Here is a 23796-nt window from a genome sequence, read left to right on the forward strand (position 1 = left end):
TTAGAGCAGACCAGGAGAAGGCAGGGAAATGGCCACTGTTAGAGGAGACCAGGAAAGGGCAGGGAAATGCATCATCCACCAGGGGTGTGAGTGGCAGCGCCTGGGTTTCAGGCGGCTCAGAGGCAAGTGTTTTAAACAACACATCAGAGAGACCACGCTCAGGAGATAAGGAAGCAGGTCCTTCGGTGAGACAGTAGCCAGACGACCATGCGCGCAGTCGTGGAAGAGCATGCTACATACACACTGTGAAAGGACCTGCCTTTGGTGAGGATTCTGCTTAATTCTCTGAATGCCCCAATCTCCCTTTCATTCCAAGGGAAGAATTCCCAATGTGACAAACTATTCTCATGCAAATGACGTGGTACAACACAAACATACACACACACACACACACACAGGCCCACCAGTGATTCTCCACTCAGCAGCCTGCAGGCTGGTGTGCACAGGGCAGTGACCTTCAACAGCCAGCCAGATTAAGCTAGAAACAGAAACCTCATTTTTATTAATTGCTGTGGATTTGTAGGACTGGTTTCTTTCTGCCAGTCACAGCTGCTGGCTGATGCAACACACCAAGGTCGTATTTATTAAGCACAGGGTGACTGGCTGTGTTATTTACCCTGAACATCCACACCAACACATCACCTGAGAATTCTTCCAAAAACACTTTCTACAGAATGAACAGTAGCGGAGGCTCATGATAAAAGAGATAAGAGTCAAAGGTTAAAACCGGAAAGCCTGCATTACCAGAGAATCAATTGTCCTTGCCTTAAGGTCACCCACCAAGGATGAACGCCAACTTGGTCAATTGTGGGCATTGGTTAAAGTGTCCGGATCCTTGCTTTGAACAAAGCTAAGGTGACCGACCTTTCGTGGTTTGACTGAGTATTGCCCTCTTACAAAAAAGAAAATTCCATATGCAAAGTGAGAGACAGATGAGTAGGGTGGGCTAGTCCCCATCTCCGGGAACAAGACACAAATGCCGACAGAGGTGCCTTGGGCTGGTCAATCTTTCCCATGTCCCCCGCCTTGTCCATCCCCCCACTCTCCCTGAGCTAAGAGCAGCACTGTGGCCCCAACCATGGGCTTTCCCATGGTGTTTGCAGAACTTCTGTTCGGCTCAAAGTACCACAGTTCGTTTTAACCTCCTTATTGTCACTTACCTTGTCCATCCCTCTGCCCATCCACTCTAGCAAAAGCTCAGTGTCTTCACAGCTTGGTTTCTCCTACTCTACACATCTGAACTAAGCCCAATTCTTTTGTTAATCACTAAGGGCTTAGTCTCATAAGGATGCCTTTAAGGAGCTGGGGGAAACTTTCAACACAGCTGGAGCAGGTACAACCTGCTCAGGCTGATTTCTATGGCTTGAGGGCATAGGGAACAATTCCTCCCCATTGAAGAAAGCCCTCATGTTCATGCCAGGCCACACAATTCCAGGAAATGAGAACCCCCTGAGTCTGTGGGTCTTTGCTTCATTCCGGGTGGACCCTACATGCTGAGGCCTCTGTGTTCATCCTCTGGCATGCCTGCTCCAGGTTAGGAGAATGTTTCCAAGGAATACTTCTTGCAGAAAATATCCTTCGCACAGAAGCACTGTCTGACCACCCCCAGTCCCATCAGCCCAGGGCTCCCTAGCATCTACCTCCTTCCATATCCCTCCACCCCTCACCACCCCCTCCGCCCTACCCAAAAGCTTCCTCTGCACACAGTCCTGGTGGTCAGGCTCCCCGAGAAGCATGTGTGTTCACTGCCATCTGAGACTATGCTCATCTGACCAGGTGGGAAACACCTGAGACCACCCCTCGCCTTCTTGTTTTCGGAGCATGTTGAAGTGTATTTTTCTGTTTCATAATTAAAAACAGTAAAAATATCAGGGTTCCCTTAGTCCCATAGTAAGAACCCCTCCTCCTAGGGAGTCTACAGCTGTTAAGGGGGAGACTGTAGACTCCCCCTTAGCAGCTGCATGCAGGTTCCAAAGGAAGCTTCAACACTGGGGAAGCTCGCTCTGCTCAGAGCTGCCCACACCATGAGCTCTACCTCATGAGGGGGAGGGGCACAGTACACATTTTAAGTCACAGGGTGGCATGCATTCCTAGGATTTGAGGAGGCTGGGGAATGCTTTTTACCCATAACTCCCTCCTTCCTGGAAACCTGGTATGGGTCCCTAGAGGAAGCCTCCTATCCCATCAGGACCCAAGACAAGTTACCTGGAGGAAAACAGGAGATGTGTTTTGCTATGAGGGATTGGGCCTGCTGAGGACTTTACCCCAACTCTACTTAATGGCTAATTAAGTCATTTTATTTCCCTCTCTGGTATAGTAAAACAAAACACTCCAGGCTAACCACAATGCTTTTCAAATATTTTTCATTCTTTAAAAAATTAAATATGTATCACTAGCATACACAAATTTTATAAATGTGAAATGTACTTTTCATAATTTATGGAATATATTAAACTGTGAGGGACCAAGAGACCCTCAGGCCAAAAGAACTGGTCAATCTTCCATACCCTTTTTGTATGTAAACAGTTTGGCTGCAGAGAGCACAGCCAGCTGAGGTGCAAGTTTTTGGAGCACCTTAACCACAAGATGCTCTATAGAGATAATAAGAGCAAAAACAACTCCTTCCTCTTTGACCTGGGACACCTGGGGGCTCGGTAGTTTTCCATTCCCCTCTACCCTTACCCCACCCTGCAAAAACTGCCTTATAAAAATAAAACCTTGCCTGCAATAAACGGAGCCTTGCCACATCTCAGACTGACTTTGTCTTTCTTTACGCGCTTGGTTCCCTTTTCCCTTTCCCCCCATTGTTTCTAGGTGATGCCTCCTCAAGACCCATAAACTACCTGGCCCGAGGAACGGTGGTCGCCGGACAGCACCGATTAAAAAGAGAAGGATCTGGATCGCCTTTTGGTAGAGACATTCTGCATCGCTCGTGCTGCATCTTGAGGTAAGTTCTGCTGTTCCATAAATAATGGGGAAGTTGGCTTCTGAGGAAGCCCTCTTTATAAGAGAGATAAAGAGCACATTACGGGAAAGGGGAATAAGAGTTAAGAAAAAGGACCTCTTGAAATTTTTCTGTTACACGGAGGAAAAATGTCCTTGGTTAATTTTAAATGGCCCGGACATTCACCCCCTGACATGGAATAAAGTAGGAAAGAGTATTAATGAACTCTTAAAAAATGGTGAGGAGGTCCCTGAATCATTTTTCAGTTTTTATGGTATAATTAGAGACATTCTTAAGGATTCTGAAAAGGAGGGAAAAATATCACATCTCCAGGCGCTTTTTGAAGACTTCATTGTTGAGGACCAGGACTCAAAAAGAGCCGCCCAAATTTTAGATGAAAAAATTCTTAAGGAGTCTAACTTTATTCAGAAAAGAAAAGACATAGGTACTTCACCTGTCCCCTCCCTCCTAGATGGAGAAATCCCTGATAAAAACTTACACCTGCCCCTGACTGAAAAAACTCCCGCAGAGGCCGTGTCATCTCCCTCCCTCTACCATATTCTTCATAAGGACAATAATGATGATTGGCTGGACCCTGCTGAGGAGGCCGATTTGGAGGAGGAGGCAGCTAAATATGAGAGAAAGAGATATGATCCGCCTATTGTAGCTGCCATAAGGACTCATGAGGGAAGAAATAATCCTCAGAGACTTAGATGGTCTCAGCCCCCTCCTTATGCGCCCCTCCATGATTCTCAGGCTCACCCATCAGCCCCTCTCTTTCCTATGATTTTGCCTCCTCAAACTCCTGGTGTTGACAGCCTGTTGGCCACTAAACAGTCCCTTACCAGCCAAATAGCCCAGTTGAGAGGCATTATTTCCCTGCAAAAAGAACTTAAAGACCTGACTGCTCAGATTCAGACCTTACAGGTCGAGTTGTTGACACCCTTATCACTGCCCCCTGTACCAATAAAACTTCCCAATGAGTTCCCTCAGACCAGAGCTGCCAAAGTCCGTCCCTCTAAGGCTCGTCCTGCCCCTCCAACAGCCCCTGGCACCCAGGCAGAATCTTCCACCACAGATAATGAGGACAACGAGGGAGAGGAGGAATCTCAGTCCGGAGGGGAAGATACTACAACGAGTGGGTCTCACATTATCAAGACCCTTAAAATAAAACATTTAAAAGAGCTGCATTCCGCAGTTAAGAATTATGGCCCAGCAGCCCCATTTACACTTTCCATCCTTGAAGGGTTAGGACAAGGAGGAAACCTTATTCCTATCGAATGGACAAAGGTTGCCCAATCAGTGCTCTCTCGCAGCCAATATTTAACCTGGAAGGCCGAGCTGATGGAGAAACTTGAGGCCCAGGCAGATGTTAACAAACAAAATGCGGCAACAGCCTCATGGACCTTAGACAAATTGATAGGACGAGGAAAATATGCAGCAGAAAGTAAGCAGCAGACATTGCCCGTTGGGCTGCTTAATCAACTAACACAAGCCGCACTGGCCGCCTGGCGAGCCATTCCTCCGCCTAATTCAGTGGGCACCTCCCTCTCTAAAATCATTCAAGGCTCAAATGAGCCTTACGCCCAGTTTGTGGCCAGACTCCTGGAGGCCGCAGAGAGAATTTTGGGGGAAAATAGTACTGATGATATGATTATAAAACAACTTGCCTTTGAGAATGCGAATTCTGCCTGCAAGGCTGCCCTAAGGGGAAAAATGAAAGCCGTTGATCTTCATGGTATGATTAGACTTTGTAATGATGTTGATTCCTTTGAGCATAAACTTTTAAAGTCCATCAGCCTAGCCGTGGGCGCAGCACTCCACCCTATGGCTGCTAGACAAACTGCTCCCAAATCTTGTTTTAAATGTGGAAAACCTGGACATTTTGCCAGAAATTGCATTGAGGGGACTAATAACATAGATCCTTCGCAGGTACACAATGTACCTAAGCCACCCACGCCTGGGCTATGCCCACGCTGTAAAAGAGGACATCATTGGGTGAAGGAATGTCGCTCTAAGTATGATGCCTCCGGACAACCCCTCCCTGCGGTTCAGGGAAACCGGCAAGGGGCCCCACTACGGGGCCCCTACCCCACCTCGCAACAGATTCCTCCAATGCAGACCGGGTCCCACAACCTTGCCCAGTTCAAGCCTTTGCAGAGCGACAGCAGGGAGTGCAGGATTGGACCTCTGTTTCTCCTCCACCAGGATTGTAACACCAGAGGAAGGGACAGTCATTTTGGATACCAGGATCCATGGTCCCCCACCCCCAGGCATGTTCTTTTTAATCATAGGACGGGCCTCAAGTTCCCTACAGGGACTTTCAATAACACCCACCCTAGTAGATAATGATTATCAGGGTGAGATTAAAATCCTGGTGTCAGCCCCTGATGAACCCCTTATGATATCACAGGGACAAGTATAGCACAGGCCCTTCCCCTCCCCCTCTGCAGGAACTTTCCTTCAACCACACAGACCCGAGGTCAATCTCAACCAGGATCTTCAGATGTGTATTGGGTCCAAAAATTAACAGAAACTAGACCCACTCTACAACTATGGCTTGATGAGAAACCTTTCCTTGGTCTGCTGGATACCGGGGCAGATGCTACCGTCTTATCCAAAGCCCACTGGCCTCAGAATTGGCCCTTACAAACTACAGCCACTCACCTACAGGGTATAGGACAAAGTCAAAACACTCTCCAGAGCTCCAAAGTCTTACAATGGAGAGATAAGGAGGGCAATACAGGAACTGTCACACCCTTTGTTGTGGAAGGCCTACCCATTAATTTATAGGGAAGAGATATACTGACCCAGATGGGGGTCATCATGATGAGTCCTAATGAAGCTGTCACCAAAATGATGCTAAAAACAGAGTATCTACCAGGAAAAGGACTAGGAAAGGAGGAACAGGGAATAAAACAACCCATCACCCCTAAACAAAAGATGGATAGATGAGGCCTCGGGGAGGACCAGGAACCTGCTGCCTCTATTCATTCTTTTTCCTGAGGGCCACCGCTCCTCCTGCACTCCATGCTGAAAAAATAACCTGGAAATCCGATGACCCAGTATGGATAGATCAGTGGCCCCTATCTCAAGAAAAGGTTCAGGCAGCCCTACTGTTGGTGCAGGAACAGCTAGATCAAGGACACCTTGAACCATCCACCTCCCCATGGAACACTCCCATATTTGTGATTAAAAAGAAATCAGGAAAATGGAGGCTCCTCCAGGATCTCAGGGAAGTTAATAAAACCATGGTACCTATGGGAGTCCTGCAACCGGGGATGCCCACGCCCGTGGCCATTCCTCGGGGCTATGTTAAAATTACTATTGATATTAAAGATTGCTTCTTTTCTATCCCGCTCCATCACAATGATTGCAAGAGATTCGCCTTTTCCATTCCTATTATTAATCAAATAGGACCAAATCCTAGATACCAATGGAGAGTCCTACGCCAAGGTATGATCAATTCACCTACCCTTTGCCAGAAATATGTTGCCCAAACCATTGATCCTTTTAGATTAAGGAATCCTGAAGCATACATAATTCATTATATGGATGATGTCCTAATAGCCACCAAGAGCCCTAAAGAATCTCACGCCCTAGCAGTAATGATGGTACACACATTACAGGAGCGAGGGTTTAATATTGCTCCAGAAAAGATTCAGACACAATTTCCCTTTTTATTCCTGGGTTTTGAGCTTCACCCTGATCTTTTATATACCCAAAAGCTTCAGATTCTTTAAAAACATTAAATAATTTCCAAAAATTGCTGGGTGATAGTCAATGGCTGCGACCATATTTACAACTTACAAAAGGCGATATTCGCCCTCTTGAAGATATTCTTGCGGGTGATGCGGACCCATTATCCCCTCGAACACTCACCCCTGAAGCACTTTCAGTGCTTAGAAAGGTGGAGAATGCCATTATGAACCAACATGTTGGATACTTTTGTCCTGATTGGCCTTTACAATTAATTATTTTCTCCACTGAATTTTCCCCGACTGGCCTGCTCTGGCAAAGCTCTGTCCCACTTCTCTGGAATCATCTTCCCATTGCCAAATGAAAGGTGCTCCCTATCTATCCTCTTTTGGTCTGCCAATTGATAATGCTGGGTTTAAAGACTGCAACTAAATATTTTGGCAAGGAACCTGATAAAGTTGTGCAACCCTATGATAAAGCTAATTTAGAATGGCTGGCTCTCCATCACCCTTAATGGGCAGTTCTTATCTGTTCATACAAGGGAGATTTTGATACCCAATTACCTAGTGATAAGCTGATTCAATTCTTCTCTTATATTCCCTTTGTTTTTCTTAAAAATACCAAACAAGAGCCCATTCCAGATGCATTAACAATTTTTATTGATGGATTCAAAAATGGAAAGGCTACATATGTTCTTGATGGTACAACAGTTACCCTTGATACCCCTTTTCTTTCAGCACAACTAGTGGAACTGTATGCGGCCCTCACTGTATTACAAAAGTTTGGGCATTGCCCTGTTAATATTTATTAACAAATCTTGCGCCAAAAATTCCTTATTACCAGAGAACAAGCGCAGCCCTACAGGAAGAATGTTGCTTCTACGCCGATCAGACTGGCGTTGTTAGGGAATCCATGGAAATTTTAAGAAACAGACTGGATAAATGTGAGAAGGAGTTTGAAAAACAAAATCTTGGTTTTCCTCCTGGTTACAGGGATCCCCTTGGTTGTCGACCTTGCTCCCCACGATTATAGCCCCCTGATTGTTTTTTTTTCTTCTCTCCTTTGGACCTTGGGCCTTCAATCGTTTAACCCGTTTTTGTTAAGTCTTTAATAGATTCTGCCTTAAAGCCTGCTGAAGTTCATTATCATCGCTTGACAATTAATGAAGAAGCTGCCGCGATTGAGCTATCGCCCGTGATTGCTGACCAACCACCAGAGAATTCCCTTCCCTCTCCTCACCCCTTTTCCTATTCCCCTCTTAGATTTACAACACCCCCTAACCCAGGTCCAGGATGGAAATTTTGGAAAAAATTTTTAAATTTGGCCATGTCAGATCTATCCCCATGGTGCCTTAAATTTGCAAACCCCGTGAGTAGAAGGCTGGAAAGTCAGTGACGGAAGAATCGTCTAAGCCTAGACCCACCTAAGACAGGGCAGTCCCAATGGGGAGGATGACCCAAAGACGGGTAAAGGTCTAGCATCACTCTTCTAACAGGCTCAGTCTCTCTCATGTTTGGACTTTGACGATAGCCACAAGGCTATAGAACCCCTAACGTTGAGGCCTTGCACGCTGAGGGCTTGTTCCCATTGCACCAGCTTAGGCTCGAATCAATTTTGGGTCTGCTCTGGCTCTAAAAATCGTCAGTCCCGGGTTATAAGTTCTAGCACCTAGATCCTAAATTTCGATTGGCTCATTTATATAAAAGAAAGGGGGAGATGTGAGACCCTCAGGCCAAAAGAACTGGTCAATCTTCCATACCCTTTTTGTATGTAAACAGTTTGCTGCAGAGAGCACAGCCAGCTGAGGTGCAAGTTTTTGGAGCACCTTAACCACAAGATGCTCTATAGAGATAATAAGAGCAAAAACAACTACTTCCTCTTTGACCTGGGACACCTGGGGGCTCGGTAGTTTTCCATTCCCCTCTACCCTTACCCCACCCTGCAAAAACTGCCTTATAAAAATAAAACCTTGCCTGCAATAAACGGAGCCTTGCCGCATCTCAGACTGACTTTGTCTTTCTTTACGCGCTTGGTTCCCTTTTCCCTTTCCCCCCATTGTTTCTAGGTGATGCCTCCTCGAGACCCATAAATTACCTGGCCCGCTGGACGGGTCATTAAACTATTTGCTCATGCTCAGAAGATTGATATGACTAAAGAAATATAAGTAGAAACCTTATAGTTTCTTTCCAGGCAACTTCAGTCTCCCAAGTCACACCCAAGACACCACACTTGACTCCAAGCCAAACCGAAAACTGTAACCCAAGCCACTGGCAAAGCTTACCACCATCCCAAACAAATCCCAAAACAAGGACAATCATTCTCTGTAACCCATAGCAACAGCTAAGCCAACCTGGCACCAGTTCACAGCACTCAGTATAGCAGTTAATTCTTCTGTTAGTTTGCATCCTCGTGTGAAGCTATAGACGGTTCAGTTTGCTGTTAATAACCTCTTGCCACACAGCATGCACTATTACTGGACAGACTAGCTAGCCGACCACACACGGACGGTATTCCCCGAAATCAACCCCAGGCCACCCTCCTTTCCCTGAAGCTGACAGAAGGTGTTGGCACAAAGGCTACTTTTGTAATGAGCTCCATGTTAAACAAAATCATTTCGTTAGCGGTGGCACCACAGTGACCGGGGAGCAACAATACAGGTTAACTGAGCTGGCCGGCCGGGGTAGGTCTCTCTTGAGATTCAGAATACAAAATTCAGGATCTGGGACAACACAGCATGCGGCCTATCTGACACAACCTCATCTCCCAGGCCTTTTTTATGCAAAAACACACCAAAAAAAGGGAGAAAAGTTTGCTTTCCTCCGGTTGTCATTAAGCTTGGCCAGGACTCTGCTCCACCGAGGGTAATGCCCATTCTTTACCTCCTGGGCTGTGATCAGCTTCAGTGGTACAGGGGCACTGTTGGGGACGCCAGAGAAAATGGAACGATGGGAAATGAAACTAGCTACCCCTGGCTGCCTCTCTCTACAGCTCAGAGCCACATGTGCCTAGCTCATGGGTAATCCTGCTTCTCATACCTGCCTATCCCAGGCCTCCTGCAACTCTCTGCTCAGGGCTCCAAAGACTAGCAGTGATGTAGGTCAAATGCATGCTTTAGGAAAAGGCTGTCATAATGCCTGCATTGCACTGGCTTCTCTATTCTGATATATAAAGGGAATTTACTAACGTGGCCTACAGGCTATGGTCCAGCTAATCCAACAACAGGTGGCTCCCAAAAGCAAGTCCAAGAAACCAGTAGTTGTTCAGTTCACAAGGCTGGGTGTCTTGGTTAGTCTTCAGTATAGACTCAGGAGAGAGAGAGAGAGAGAGAGAGAGAGAGAGAGAGAAAGAGAGAGAGAGAGAGAGAAAGAGAGAGAGAGAGAAAGAGAGAGAGAGAGAGAAAGAGAAAGAGAGAGAGAGAGAGGAAACTGTTGTCTTCCACGTCCTTATATTAGCTGCCAGGAGAAGGTATGGCCTAGATTTAGGGTGAGTCTTACTACCTCAATGGTCCAATTACCTAAAAATCCCTCACAAGTGTGCCCAGCTTTGGGCTTAATTAAAATTCTATATGCAGTCAAGCTGACAATCAAGAACAGCCATCACAATACCACCTGTCCCAGAACCAGCCTACAATCCAGCAAACAGGATTCAATGAGTTAGGGGTGGGTGGGGTACCCGGAGGTGCAAGTGTTCCTAATCAGGCAGGAATTGCTGGTAATGCAAGTCCCTGAGGGGATTTGTGGGAAGAGTGCCTGCCTTCAGTGTCTTTCCACCCACTATCCATCTGTCAACTGGTGACAAATACCCCTTAGGTGGAACCAGATTAGGATGGTGCCTTTAGCCATCTGGCCTCAGAGGCCCTGACAGTGGGCACACTCCCTGGCACAGCAGAGCCTTGTCCTAGGGCCTAGTGTGAGTCCACGTGCCGAGGTGGCTTCAGTGCATCAGAAGGCAGTCTAGGCAGTATCTGGGAAAGGGGCTAGAACTGCAGGCTTAAACAAGTCTAGATTGGCTGAATTGTACAGTCCTTAGCAAGGCTGCAGCACAGGGAACAGGGGTGCCATTCGTTCCTCGTGGTGTCTGCCAATGGGGTTCCTCCCAGTCTCCTCCTTTCTCCAGTTCCCCACAGGCCTCCCTAGAGCTCCCCTCTCTCTGGGACCCAGGTGAGGACACCTCCACCCACTGGAGATGCTGCTGGGGACTCCATAGGTGGTGGGGTTCCTGTTGAGTCCCCAGAGAGCAAGCCTAGAATCCAGAGTGAGCTGATGCTCAGGGTGTGTCTGGTCCTCCTCCCCACACCAGCCAGGGCTGCTTGCTCCCAGGGCTCCTTAGTTTCTAACTAGGTAGGTGTCCAGATGATCTTTGTCTTTAACTCTACACACCACCAGCTCGTGAGCCTATTCCCCACCACACTCAATAGTGTCTGCTTGTCCAAGAGACGGGCATGAGCCTCACAGGGCTACTGTTTCTCTGGTGTCCCTTAACAAGCTTGAAGAAGCGACCACTTCCAGTTGATTCCCGCTTCCCCAGATCAGAAGAGCGGGAGGTGCTCTTCTGAGTGCGTTAGATCTGTAATTCACACATCAGCAACGTGACGATGTGCAGGCCTCTCACCCAGAGCATCACCCTGGTCCCACCTCCACCTCAATGGACCTGGTACATAGGCCACGCGCCTGTCATCTGCCCTTCCTCATAAGAGCTCCCTAGGAGAAGCAGGAAATGAAATTCTTGCTTTAAAAAAAGGGGAGGGGGGGGAGTTTTGTTTTGCAATTTGCTGCGTCAAAATGACGCAGAAGGGGCTGTTAGCCAGTGAGGAAAAGGAGGTTCATACTCAGGTCTACCCCAACAGGGCCTTGGCAGCCACACCCCTACACTAGGGGAGGGAGGAGACAGAACAGAAAGAAACTGCAGCCACCACAGCAGCCACCACAACTGCCTCCGAGGTTCAGCAGCTGAGTTCCTCTGATCCAGTATTTCCCATGGGCCACAGACTGCTTCTCTTCCAGAACCCTCATCTGCAGAAGTTCTTGATACTTCACCTAATGAAGAAGATGACCCAGGGAAGGAACAGATCACCAATCCTCCACCCAGCCTGAAGATGTAACAGTTTAAAAACTGTGCTGAGGGCTCCACCTCCCTCGGGATGACAAGAACTGACTGTTTCCTATGGTCATCCATTTTGGACCCACTCTGTCCCCTGCATCAGTACCGCCAACCCAGTGTCTTTAGACACCACAGGACCATTTCCTTTCCCTCACGGACAGCCTCACTGAGGCTGTGATTGGCAAGGCACCGAGCCCTGAGCGCCCCCTTCAGACAGGAACAGGACAGCCTCTCCCAGACCTGCTCTACCTGAGATACTCCTTAAGTGTCCGCTAGGCTTGAGGCAAGAGAATCGACCTATCCCAAGAAGGACCCAAGCACGTCCTTTAAGTGATATAACTTGCTCCTCCTGGCTCAGCCATTGCTGATCAGTCAACTGCAAACAAGAGACAAGTGACCTCCAGGGTCACTGGGAGTCGGGGTACAGAAAGGGATATAAATACCTTCCTGTGATCAAACACAGCAACAACAAATCAAAACACTATATCCAAAGCACAGGGCTCCTCGTCAATTCCATCCCATCCTCTCTCTATCAAACACATGGAGTTTCCAAAGCTGCCCAAGTAACAAACCACAACGGGAAGAAAAAGACAGGCATGTTTTCCCAGTCTCCTCAAGGTACTGACCCGCACAGCGAGTTCTAAACTTCATCTTAAAATCCACTTCCTTACTTACTGGCTTATTCCTTGAGGCAAGATCTCACATACCCTAGTGTGCCAGGCTTTTTCTTTGAGCCACCAACTCGCTCCCAAATCATGATAAGGAGACTTATTATGTTTTGAACGCTTGGCCTGAGTTTAGTTTTTATTTTAATCTGTTTCTCTTTATCTATGTTTTGCCTCGGGGGCTTTTTACCTTTATCTCTGTAGTCCTACAGAGAGAAAACCTGTCTGTTCGTCTCACTAGTTGGCGTCCATCTGGCCTCTGGTGTCTCCCTTTCTCCCTTGGTCTCCTCTCCTTCTTTCTCTCAAGGCTAGATACCCCCTCCCCTTAGTCTCTGCCCACCAGCCCCACCTATCCCACTTCTGCCTAACTATTGGCTGTTCAGTTTTTTATTAGATCACTCAGGTGCCTTAGGCAGGCAAGGTGAAACAAATACAACACATCTTTACATCATTAAACAAATGCAGCATAAACAAATGTAACACACCTTTACACAGTTAAATAGTCCACTGCATAAACAAGCGCAACACATCTTTGCCTAATTAAAAGAATACTCCACACCACCCTAGTCTAATTTCAAATCAGTTTTATAGCCAAGGATGACCCTGAACTCAGGCATCACCACACTTGATTTACATGGGTGCCCAGGATCGAACTCAGGGTATCTTGCATTCTAGGAAAGTACTCTACCCACTGAGCTATATCTCCAGCCCGACTTCAAGCAATTTAGGAAACATTTTATACACAGCACCCCATTCTGCATCTTCCACCAGCAACTGAGGTCTTATCATTTGGACTGAGGTTGCTGTGGCCGGTCAGTTGTTGGCTGTAAGCAGGTAGGCAAAATATTTATTTAGAGTCTATAGAAATGGCTCTGTGGCTAAAAGCATGTCCTCTCTTGCAGAGGACCGGGACCTCATGGGCACATGAAATCTGGTGCGCAAACTAACATTCAAACACAAACACACATGCACACACATTAGACAGTCTTTAGAATATGCTGTCTGACATCCCAGCACTGCAGGTTGTCTCTCTCCTTCCCTCGTGGACTTGCACACTGGAGGGACTCTGCAGCCAGCAGCCCTTTGAAACCAGGAGCAGCAGAGCTCCTAACAGGAACAGTGGACTGGGCAGCCAGGCCCAGAGCTGGGGTTGAGGCTGAGGCAGGATTGTTTTCACTCTGGGTCATTTCCTTAGTCTTTTCTAAAACAGTAGCTCCTTCCTAGTCCTCCTCACAAGCGTTTCCCCGACACGAATAGACCACTAAGTTCTCTGGTTTTGTTTGAAGTTTATAGCATAAGAAAAAAAATGAAAATATAATCTCAGACTAGCCTGTCTCGGCCTCCTTTCCCTAGAGATTAAAAAGCACAGATCCCCTGGAGCAGTGTTCTCAGGCTTCCTAACGCTGAGACCCTAAATACAGTTTCTCACGTTGTGCTGACCCCAACCATAAAAAAGTTATTTTTGTTGCTACTTCATGGCTGTGATTTTTGCTACTGTTATGAATCATAATGTAAACATTTGATACAGGCTATCTGATATTTGACTCTCACATCAAGGGGCCGTGACCCACAGGTTGAGAACCACTGCCCTGGAGATTACTCTGCACAGTGCAAAGGCAGTGAGATCCCGCCTCCATCCCACAGCCACAACCAGCTTCCTCTTTCACCTCCCAGGAGCTGCCTCAGTGGGCTCCTTCCACCCTCAGCACACAGGGTGAGACCGACTTAGCACTTTCTGTCTATACAGCACGGCAATCTAGGAACAGGACGGCGAAGCACTGCCCACCAGTCAGCCTCCCCGCGCCCCACCAGGCCAATCACTCAGGAATTTTCATCCGTGAGCTTGGCTCTAGCCACTAGATGGACATTCTCTGCCCCCTGTGTTCTGCTGGTGACTACAGTGTCCATACTTTACATGGCACCGAGGCCACTGTGCTCTTTGGTATGTGAGCTTCGTCAGAGCTGGATGCTTCCCAGGGCATACTGGTGACAACAGGGAGCTCGAATAGTTAACAGAGGAAAGGAAGAAGACAGTAAAATGTGACCAGGGTTCAACCCTGGGAAACAATTTAATCCTCTTTCTCTTAGCGGATCAGCTGCAAATGATGGACGCCGCAGATTCTCTGCTCCCAGTGATTCATGTGCCAGAAGAAATCATTAGACTCCAAGAGCAGGCTTTAATCTTAACTTGGAGAGAATATATAGGAAGGTGAGCTAGATCAGCATGGCACAGCTCTCTGCTGACCAAGCTGCTGCCCGGACAGTGACCCGGCGGCTGGAGAATCAAAGCCCAGGAGAGCGTCCTACAGTCTGACCTTCTGCAGCTTTTCAAGCAGAGAAAGTGAGGAAAACAAGATGAATTAAAACCTGACTCTGTTCCTACCATTGGGATAGCAGATAGGGGGCGCTGTGGAGATCCCAAGCAGAGCATCCGATGGAACCCGTGAGCTGTGAAAGGCAGGGCCACGAGATGGGCAGACACAGAGAGGACAGGGAAGGGACAAGGGGAAGAAGAGAAGCAAGAGAAACAAGAGAGATAAGAGAGAGGAGGAAGAGACCAACTTGTGATTCTTAGCCAGGGTGTTTTCTGTATCATTTTGTATCTCACTGAGTTTCTTTATAACTCCCATTTTGAATTCTTTTCAGGTAGTTCATCTCTTTTTCTTTCTAGTCTACCGGAAGAAGAGTTGCCATGTTTTTTGAGCAGCATCAAAGTTTCTCTTGTTTATTGTGTTTCTTTATCTTGTGTTCCCCACATTGCCATTTGCATATCTGGAAGATCAGTTCTACCAGTTTGTAGGGCTCTTCCAACAATGTGTGGAGTACAGCTTGAGTAGGCTATGCTGGCCTTGTTCTGAAGTTGGCACAGTAGTTGACACCTGTAATAAACGCTGGCAGCCTGTGTGAGTGACATAGGACTGAGCTGGTTGGGGGGGGGGGCAAAGGGGAGGAGTCGTAGGATTTCTGGAATGCAGCTGTTAATTGGATTGGAACAGTTTACTGACTGTCCTGACTGTGATGCTGCTTGGCTTTGGGGTCAATAATCTGGCAGTGTGTAGCTGTCAGAGTAGGAAGGGTATGTGCATTTTAGTGTGTGAGGACCACGCTGATGGCCAGGGTGGTTTCCTATCTGTGTCTCAGCTGGAAAGGTGTCTTTGCAGAACCTTTAAGTAGGGCTGGGGGTGTAGGGGCAGGGGATTGGCGGCCTGCCCAGGGAGGGCTTCCTGGTGTCTGGCTCAGCAAGGATAGATAACTTCTCAGGGAGCGGCCCAGCTTGACTACCTTCCAGGACACATGGTAGATCAAGCTCTGCCTGGCAGAGGTTCAAAGATGAGTGAGTAGGAGCACCTGTTTGCTCCCCAGGCGTCTCTGTGGGCTGAGCTGTTCAGGAGGCATCTCAGCTGCTTTCTGTGGGGAAGCGTGGGTAGATACAACCACCTGTCTGCTTCCCAGGGGGCCTTTGGACTGAGCTACTCAGCATGGTAGCGGCTGCTTCCTGTGGTGTGGGAGGGTAGCAGGATCACCTGGCTGGTTTAAGGGCCAAGATGAAGTAGCTGGAGACAGCAGTCTGGTTACTTCACAGAACCCTTGCTGGGCTCGTCTCCGGAGCATTTTGCATCTTCTGTATATCAGGCATGATCTGTGGCAGGCTGTCCTGTGGAACTATGGAGCAGTGTGGTAGCTCAACAGCTCCTGCACAGGGTACAGGGCCCTGCACAGGCTGCATGCCCCTCCAGCGGCCAAGCTCCCAGTGTCTATGTCTTGAGGTTGTTTGCTTACTGGACAAAGTCCCTCTTTCTTTAGGGATAATCTCTGGGGTGTTATGCAGCTCAGTCCCTTTACAAACTGATTTTGTGTGTGCACCCCTACATCCCCACAGGACTCTGGGGGTGACTGAGACAGTGAGAACAGCTGTTTGATCTTTGTTTCCCTCCTTTTCTGTAGTGAAACACTTCCAACACTTATAGTCAGTCATCTTGCAATCCCACCATCCTTTATATGTGCCTTACTTTGTAAATTTCAAGAAATACTTATGAGGAAAAAAAATATGACAGCAACATCCTTATTCAGAATTCCCTTTACCGACTCGGAATTCACAAATACATCTGAGACTATTTCTGATGCTTGATGTTCATATGGGAGGGTTTGACATATGTGTCAAGAATGTTGACAGACTTTTAAGACTAGAAATCTTTAATCTGTTGTCCATGGCTTACTGGATACAAACACCCATTCAGCCCAGTACCACACAGCGTGCCTTCCCATGTCATTGGCTTTATTCTTGTGTGGTTCTAGTATTTAGGACCTACAGTGGTGTAGAGAAAGGAAATATTCAGAGTGTAAAGAGGTAGGAGAATTGTAGCTGTGTGAAGAGGGGAAGGTTTGCATAACTATGGGAGAGAAGATAGCTGACTGAGTTGAAGACTACATTTTTAAAGATATTTTCCCATGCTGCGACAGGGGGAAGGCTATCCATTTGAAATGAGGTTTACCAAAGCAATGATGGTTGTACCTTTTTTTTTTTTTTTTAAAAATCACATTTAGAAGTCTTACATATACTTCAGGTGATTCTGAAATCTGCCCGTTTCAAGTTAGAGACCATATCTGTCAGCACTGTCATAAGCCCTGTCCATATTTCAAACCAATGACTACGAGTTAGACTTCTCATTAGAGCTGGAAGTCAGCAGCAAGGTTCAGGCTCATGTCTGAGAGACAGATTGCTTATGGTGATATTTATTTTGAGGGTACTTTAATATACTCGCTTCTGGTAGAAGTTAAAATGTCACAATTTAGAAAGATGAAGGTTTTTTTTTTTTAGAATTACCAATAAATTAAAATATTCAGAACAAATTCAAACAAAACTCCAGAATTAACTATTCGAGACAATTGGCCTTTCAGGGCTGAGTGAAACTAAGAGTAAGCGGTCTAAATATACCGAAGACTTGCTGTCTTGGGATGTCCCATGTGCGCCGTCCCTATTTCCCCAAGACACAGCTCATGAGTTTTAGGTCAAGCTGGACAGTCATTTCTGCACGGGCATGAATGGAAAAGGGGGTGAGCGCTCTGTGAGGAGCCAGCATGGTTCCTAGGGAACGAGAATGTGGCCCACAGGGTGTGATTCACTCATTCTCTCCCTCCTCTCCTTTTACCTTTTGCACAAACGAAAAAATCACAACTCATGACTTGAATGATGAATTCAGCAGGGACTGTGTTCTTCAAAACTTAGGGGCTGACTGGCAGTAGGACCAAGACCAATCCCTAATGAATGATCTGGCTTTTTGGAGCCCATTTCCTATGAAGAGAAACCTTGCTCAGTCTAGACACAAAGGGGAGGGCCTTGGTTCTTCCTCAACATGAAAATGTGACAGAATTTGTTGACTCCCCATGGGAGGCCTTACCATCTCTGAGGAGCAGTTGGGGGGGGGGGGTAGGGAAAGGTGGGAGGAGAAGGAGGGGAAACTGGGATTAGTATGTAAAATAAAAAAAAACTTTAGGGCTGAAGAACGCAGTCAATGAACTAAAAAGCAAGCAAGCAAAAGCAATGACAGAACAGCTGAAAGCCTCAACAGGAGACTAGACCAAGCAGGAGAATTTGTTCACCTGAAATATCTTCTGCTATAACCCAGCTAGACAGAAGAAGAAAGCACATAAGACAGTTGTGACATCAGAAACAAATATTCATACGAAAGGTGTTCTAGCCAGAACAGAGACGAGGCAGGGCACAATCTATTCAATAAAATACAAAAAATGGAGCTAAATTTGGAAAAAAATATGTATGGGCATCCAGATGCAGGACACTCAAAGGACGTGTTGGTGGTTGTTTTTTATTCTTTCTCTTTATTCTTTTGGTCCTTGGGGAAATAAATCACACACAGAGGCTTATTCTTAGGAATGCCCAGCCTTAACTTGGCTTATTTCTAGCCAGCTTTTCTTAAATTGTCCCATCTACCATTGGCCTCTGAGCTTTTTTCCTTACTACTGTTTATCTTCCTTCCATTCTTACTCAGTAGCTGGAGACTGGCAGGCCCCTGAGGTCCCCTTTCCCTTGTCCTCTCATTGCTCCCCTTCCTCCTCTGTTCCCCATCTATTTATTCTCCCTGCCTGCCACCCTGCCGATCCTTGCTCCTGCCTCGCTACTGGCTGTTCATCTCTTTATTAGACCCATCAGGTGTTTTGGACAGGCAACAAATCACAGCCTCACAGAGTTAACAAATGCAGCACAGACAAAAGCAGCATACCTTTACGTCATTAAACAAATGTTCTACAGCATAAACAAAAGTAACACACCTTAAAATAATATTTCCCCACAACTTACGTTGTTCTCTGAAAAACATCACAGGCAACTCTCACAAGTACAAGACCAAGAGACGTTCAAAAATAAAAGGAAAAGCTGAGCAGTGGTGTTGCACGCCTTTAATCCCAGCACTCAGGAGGCAGAGGCACGGTATCTCTGAGTTTGAGGCCAGCCTGGGCTACAGAGTGAGTTCCAGGAGAGCCAGAGCTAAACAGATAAAGTCTGTCTCAGAAAAACAACAAAATAGACAGACAGACTGATAGACAGACAGACAGATAAATGGCAAAAGAAGCATCACATGTGAGGGAATTCCCAACAGAATGACAGCAGACTTCTCAGTGACACCATCTAGCCCAGAAGAGAATGACTTCCACATTCCTAAAAGAATAAAAAATGCCAACCAAGGATACTATCCTTGGGCTGGAGAAATGGCTCAGTAGTTAAAAGTTACTGTTTCCAGTTCAGTTCCCAGCACCCACATAGTGGCTCATGATGTCTACACTCTCTTCTGGTCTGTGTGGGCATCAAGCACACACATGCTGTGTAGGCATAATAAATACCCATACATATAAAAATAAAATGAAAATTTTTAGAAAAAGATTGAGACTGGTAAAATGGACAAAAACCAAACAGCATTAAATTGGCACTGTTAGTTTTTTATTACTAAAATGCACATGTGTATTTTAAAAACAAAAAGTAAAATAAGAAGAAAGACACAATGATATGCTGCCTGCAAGAAACTCACATCACTATCAAAGGTGCATGTAGACCGCAACTGAAGGGACAGGATCACAAGCATCATGCAGAGGGAGAGCTGAACAGCTGCATTTATACCAGATGAGATAAATTTTAAGTCATGAAAGGCCAAAAGGCCACTGTAGAAGGAGATCAACCAAACAAGAAATAAGCACTGTAAGTTCAGATCATGTGTACCCATTGTTGGAACACTCAAGTGTACAAAGCAAACACTGTCTGATCTAAAGGTTGAGGTTGACTCCAGGGAGTAACAGATTGGAACTTCAACTCCTCACTTTGGTCAGTGGATAGACCATCTAAACAGAACCAAAGAAAAACAGTTCGTGAAGAAACACTGAAATTAAAATACACTATCGATCACATGGAGATCCATTTACAGTCAGAGACTATTTCATGCAATGGCTGAAAATGCCAACATACAAAAACTGTTCAAGCAGCTGAAGAGATGATGGCCCAGGGCATTGACTGGTCCTACAGATGGCTGAGTTCGACTCCCAGCACCCATGTGGTGGCTCACCAGCATCTCTAACTGCAGTTCCTGGGAACTGGATGCTCTCTTTGGGCCTTTGCTGGGCACTGGCACTCACACAGGTATACACATACACATAGATAAATAATATAATGTATTTTTTTAAAAAGGACAGATCATATGTTAGGCATAAAACATGCCACAACCTGCTGTGGTCGTGCAGACCTGTAACCCTAGCACTCAGAAGTTGAGGCAGAAAGATTTCAAACTGAAGGCTAGCGTTGGACATACAGCAAGACCCTGTGTGAAAGGTTAGTCAAAAACAAAGAAGGGCCGATGAATTTGAATACATTGCAGCCATAACATAAATCTTCTCTAATAACAATTTAATAAAACTGGAACTCAACAAGAAGAACTTTAGAAACGACATAAACTCAAGGGAGCTGAGTGGCATGACCTTGGGCCAATGAAATGGCTCACCATGAAAAAGAGCAGCTTGGAGCACTGGCTATGCCAGTCAGGTGCCAGAGTTCAGGCCCCAGAACACACAAAAGAAAGCCAGCTGGTGGGACCCACTCGGGATTTCTACAGTGAGCCAGGAAGCTGGGACAGGAGAATCTCAGGAAAGCTCAGTTGCAAGCATGAGTGCACTATGCAACAGCAAGAAGCAACAAGACAGATCCTGTCTCAAGGAGGAAGAAGAGAGCTGACTCCCACATGCCCACCATAGCTAGAGCACACCATAGGACAATAAATAAACACATTTTTTAAAAGAAGAGTATGCCCTTGAACAATCAATGGGGTCGATGAAGAAATCAAAAAGAAAATTCAAAATTGCTTGAAACAAGTGGAAACACAACATACTAAACCCTTCAGGATGAATCCAAAGCTGAACCAAGAGGCAAAGCTTACAGAAACAAGCACCTGCATCAGATATGGAGGGAAAACTCAGGTGAACAATGCAATGATACAAATCGAGCTAGAAAAACAAGAACAAAACAAACCTAAACTTAGAAGAGAAGTAACAGATCAGAGAAGACATAAACAAAATGAAGAGAATAGGAAAGATAAATGAAACAAAGCTGGGTTTGTTTTACAAAGTTTTACAAACAAAACACAGGGTTAGCTACCCTAACTGAGCAAAACATAGAGAAGACAAAAAATAATTAAAAGCAGGGAGGAAAAAAATGAGACACTAAAACGGATACCACAGAAACAAAAGAAATTGCTATGAAGAACTAGATGCCAACAACTTGGATGACCTAGAAGAAATGGCTAAATTTTTGGTACATATAACGTACCAAAAGTGAACCATATAAACACAGAAAAGTTGAAAAAAACAAAGAACTGTGAGAGAGAATCTGAGACAGAAGTCTCCTGGGGAGGAAAAGTCTGGGACCACAGTTCGTTGTGGAATTTACCAAACTTTTAAGTAACTGGCACTGTTTATTCTCAAATAACAAAGGTAAACAAAACAAAAAAACAGAAGAAACCCTTCCATACTTATTCTATCAAGCCAGCATTATTGTAACACTAAAATCAGACAAAGACATTGAAAACTACAAGAAAGATGCCAGAACCTTACCTGGTAGGCCACAGCCTCATGGCGATACACAGATTAATAGAAATGGGTTCATTTAAGATGTAGGAGTTAGTTAATAAGAAGCCTGAGCTAACAGACTAAGCAGTGTTGCAATTAATACAGTTTTCTGTATGATTATTTGGGTTGGAGCTGTCAGGAAACAGACAAGCAGTCTCTGCCTACAGTAAGTAACACATGGCTGGAATCCCAATATTCAAAAGTCAGGGAAGGAAGATTATCAAATTCAAAACTATTTTAACAATAATAGTGGCACCCTGTCTCAAAATCCAAAAACGAAATAAAAAACTCCAATAGAGGACTTACAGTTTTAAGCAGGATGTTTAAGTATAACTTCATTGTTCTTTGTTTGTTTTGGAAAGATAATAGGTTTGTCTCTTGGCTATAATCTAAGGTTACAGAGATAGTTTCATTGCTTGGCTTAACTAACAGGGCCCACATTTTGAATATATTTTCAGCCACATATATAACTGATAATGAAACAGTATTTTTTAGTTTAAGGAACAACAGAAGCTCAGTGTTTATCAGCAACAAAACTCACCACTACATGCCGCAGTATACTCCTGCCTTGCTTTCAAACTGTGGAAGCTCTGGCCAAAGGAGTTATGCTTCAAACAGCTAAGCATAAACACACACACACACACACACGTGCACACACATGTGCACACACATGTGCACACACACACAAAGATGAAGAAGGAAAGCTAAGCATGTTTGATGAGCATCAGTTTCCTGGCTACAATACTATATTCCAATGATCTGCTAATCTTGGTTCTCAATTTGACTAAGTCTGGAATCAACTAAAAACCCAAGCAGTTGGGCACACCTTTGAGGGATTTTTTTTGTTATTTGAATCTTTTGAAATAGAAGGACCCACCTTAAATCCTGGTCTTTTGAGGTGGGAAGACCCATCCTAAATCTGGCCACACTTCTCAATGGCTGCTTACATAAAGAACATGGAAGAAGGAAGCTTTTGCTCCTTGCTTGCTTGCCTCCTTCTCCCTGGCAAGTTCATTTATCCTGCTGCTGAGGCGTTCCTTCACTGGCATCAGAGTCTTGAGCCTGCTTTATGGGGAGTCTGACATATACTGAAGACCAGCTGAGACAGCCCATCTCATGGAACGGACAACTACTGAATTCTTGAAACTTCCATTGAAAGACAGCCTGTGAGGGCCCAAAGATGTGAGCCTGTCCCACCCTGACGGGAGGTCAGAAAGTTTGAGCTTATTTTTCTCTTTCAAAGTTGTTGACAATGGGTATGGCTACAAAATAGAAACTCTGACCTAGGATGTGGTTACTTGGTGTTTTGGACATTAAGATGGCCCATAGAGGGGCATCTGCTTCAGCCTGACCAAAGGTCAGAGGATTCAGCCTATTCCTGCTCCTTCATTTTAAAACAGGAGGTTTGACATAGGAGGTAACTGCCTATATGTCTAAGGTGTATTCGCTACATATCCTGCCCAAAACATCAAAATGCTTTACTCAGGAAATAATGGCTTGATGTCTCAAATATGGAAACAAGTAACTGTTCTTGTTATACTTTGTGTCACGTTAAAGAGTCTTTCGCCTTCTTCCCCTGTTTTGTATTGGGCAAACTCAGTATTCAGCATCCACTAAGTTGCCCTCCTGGTACTCTCCTATGTCTGTGTTTCTCTCATATCTCTGTTCCTCCTACCTAACATTTCTAATCCTCACGCTCCTACCCTGGAATGCACGAACCTGTCAAATCTGTCATGGCTGGACCGCGAGAGAAGTCACCCCAAAGTGTGGCTTACGACAACAGCTATTATTAGATTAGCTGGCCAACAGACTGTAAGCCACTCAAATAAGCCGTGTGTGTGAGAGACCTATTAGAATGAATACTTAGATATAAATACTCATTCTACCAGTTCTTTTCCTCTGGAGAACCTGACTAACACAACCACCGTGCAGGTAATGGGAACTAGCACAGGGTGCTTGGGTGTAGAGTCAAGTTCATTCCTTTTTTCTCTTACATCATCCCATAACAAATTGGGGATTTCAATGTTTTGTTTCTTACAAGGCCACATACGCCTATGATGATCACAAAATAAGGAAAAACCAAAAACAAGGATGAGAGCAATATGGCATGTTGGCATCTGGTTTCTAAAGATCCATGTATGCTTGACTCGCAGCACTACAAACCAAGGCTGCGACCCAGAGAGAGCCCACCACTCTCGGGTGCACACCAGCCATAGATTAGTTCTATTTTCATCAGGATAACTAAGCAGAAATGGACCACTCACTTCT

At 45.6% G+C, this 23796-nt stretch overlaps 1 protein-coding gene and 1 long non-coding RNA gene across 2 annotated transcripts in view; one reads left to right on the plus strand and one right to left on the minus strand.

The window, feature by feature from the left end:
- The window catches only part of Agpat4 (1-acylglycerol-3-phosphate O-acyltransferase 4), a 107913-nt gene that overhangs the window by 54378 nt on the left and 29739 nt on the right, over positions 1 to 23796 (minus strand). The gene's annotated exons all lie outside the window — the stretch shown is intronic.
- LOC125391506 (uncharacterized) lies at positions 2475 to 8641 on the plus strand. The gene is made up of 2 exons (XR_007229154.3): positions 2475 to 2947; positions 7748 to 8641. It is a non-coding gene; the product is annotated as an uncharacterized LOC125391506 (long non-coding RNA).

The sequence above is a fragment of the Myodes glareolus genome, chromosome 1, assembly GCF_982192425.1.
Source record: "Myodes glareolus chromosome 1, mMyoGla1.1, whole genome shotgun sequence".
NCBI classification, from domain to species: Eukaryota; Metazoa; Chordata; class Mammalia; order Rodentia; family Cricetidae; genus Myodes; species Myodes glareolus.